This window comes from Schistocerca serialis, unplaced genomic scaffold, assembly GCF_023864345.2.
Source record: "Schistocerca serialis cubense isolate TAMUIC-IGC-003099 unplaced genomic scaffold, iqSchSeri2.2 HiC_scaffold_1242, whole genome shotgun sequence".
Taxonomy (NCBI): Eukaryota; Metazoa; Arthropoda; class Insecta; order Orthoptera; family Acrididae; genus Schistocerca; species Schistocerca serialis.
The window spans coordinates 110,001-112,500 of NW_026047450.1; positions in this window are offsets into that span (position 1 = coordinate 110,001).

Sequence of the window (2,500 nt, forward strand, 5' to 3'; positions counted from 1 at the left end):
ACCTAACCTACGTTGTACCTTAACCTAACCTACGTTGTACCTTAACCTAACCTACGTTGTACCTTAACCTAACCTACGTTGTACCTTAACCTAACCTACGTTGTACCTTAACCTAACCTACGTTGTACCTTAACCTAACCTACGTTGTACCTTAACCTAACCTACGTTGTACCTTAACCTAACCTACGTTGTACCTTAACCTAACCTACGTTGTACCTTAACCTAACCTACGTTGTGCCTTAACCTAACCCATGTTGTGCCTTAACCTAACCCATGTTGTGCCTTAACCTAACCCATGTTGTGCCTTAACCTAACCCATGTTGTGCCTTAACCTAACCCATGTTGTGCCGTAACCTAACCCATGTTGTGCCTTAACCTAACCCATGTTGTGCCTTAACCTAACCCATGTTGTGCCTTAACCTAACCCATGTTGTGCCTTAACCTAACCCATGTTGTGCCTTAACCTAACCCATGTTGTGCCTTAACCTAACCCATGTTGTGCCTTAACCTAACCCATGTTGTGCCTTAACCTAACCCATGTTGTGCCTTAACCTAACCCATGTTGTGCCTTAACCTAACCCATATTGTACCTTAACCTAACCCATATTGTACCTTAACCTAACCCATATTGTACCTTAACCTAACCCATATCGTACCTTAACCTAACCCATGTTGTACCTTAACGTAACCCATGTTGTGCCTTAACGTAACCCAATTTGTGCCTTAACGTAACCCATGTTGTGCCTTAACGTAACCCAATTTGTGCCTTAACGTAACCCAATTTGTGCCTTAACGTAACCCAATTTGTGCCTTAACGTAACCCAATTTGTGCCTTAACGTAACCCAATTTGTGCCTTAACGTAACCCAATTTGTGCCTTAACGTAACCCAATTTGTGCCTTAACGTAACCCAATTTGTGCCTTAACGTAACCCAATTTGTGCCTTAACGTAACCCAATTTGTGCCTTAACGTAACCCATGTTGTGCCTTAACGTAACCCATGTTGTGCCTTAACGTAACCCATGTTGTGCCTTAACGTAACCCATGTTGTGCCTTAACGTAACCCATGTTGTGCCTTAACGTAACCTAATTTGTGCCTTAACGTAACCTAATTTGTGCCTTAACGTAACCTAATTTGTGCCTTAACGTAACCTAATTTGTGCCTTAACGTAACCTAATTTGTGCCTTAACGTAACCTAATTTGTGCCTTAACGTAACCCATGTTGTGCCTTAACGTAACCCATGTTGTGCCTTAACGTAACCCATGTTGTGCCTTAACGTAACCCATGTTGTGCCTTAACATAACCTAATTTGCGCTTTAACGTAACCCATGTTGTGCCTTAACCTAACCTATATTGCGCCTCAACCTAACCTATATTGCGCCTCAACATAACCTATATTGCGCCTTAACCTGACGCACGTTGTCGCTGAACCTGCTCTGTAATTGTTATGCAACTCGTTAAATTAGTGTAGTGTTGCCTAACCGCAACCCTCGCAATATAGTTCGCTATTCGCACTGCCCGGTCCCCTGTGTATCGCGTCATGTTAAACACCTTGCAGGTGTTGCTGACTTTCCACATGCTCCTGCTATACACTCTAATGTGGATAGCAGCAGGACGTACATGCCCCCCCCCCTTCCCCCCTGCCTTCGCAAGCTGGTCGTTGAGAAGTTTGCATGTTCAATGCCCTTCGCATGCCGACGTACTCAGCCTACGTTGTGGTACGGCCTGTCACCTGTCCGCCGATGTACGCAAAACCCACAAACTGTACTGCACATTGGTCCGTATGTACTGAATGATACATCGTGGCACATGTGTGACCGTACGACGACTGCGCCTAGCAACGGCAGACCATACAGTCCAAATATTGTGCACGCAGCTACGTGTCGTCTCCCTATAAGAGCTGGATTGCAGTGTGGTACGCCATTCAGACGTGTGGGAGGAACGGACGCCCTGGATGGCGATCAGCATGAGCAGTTTGTTGATGTGGTGGAGCGTGTATTCGGACGTAGTCGTCTCTTCTCACACACCGTGATAGCATGTTGCACCGCGTTCCACATCTGCGACATCCTGCAGAGGCCGGCTGACAGTCGTTCGCGCAATGGACACCGCATACGTACGGGGGCTACCTTCCACGTGTTCTCGAGGCGTGCACATGTTGTTGCGTCTATGTGGGCAGACGTAGTGTGTTGTGACACCTGACACAGGCATGCAATACTCGTTGCAAATGGCGATGGACGTCTACGTTTGCTGGTGACGTTACGCAAATGAACAACAGGTAACCCGTTGTGGTGCGGTTGTTCTCGCTAGAGGTGAATCAGTGTTGGCGACGATCGGTCGAGCTATTAACCGGTTGTTTCAGGGATACCCACCATGCCCACGAACGTGAAAGGGGACCCACCATGCCCACGAACGTGAAAGGGGATCTGGGTGTGAGGCGATACGCGGCGGTGGCTGGGTGGGACCGTCCCCGGCCGGTGAGGGGGGGCCGCCCGGCGTGCT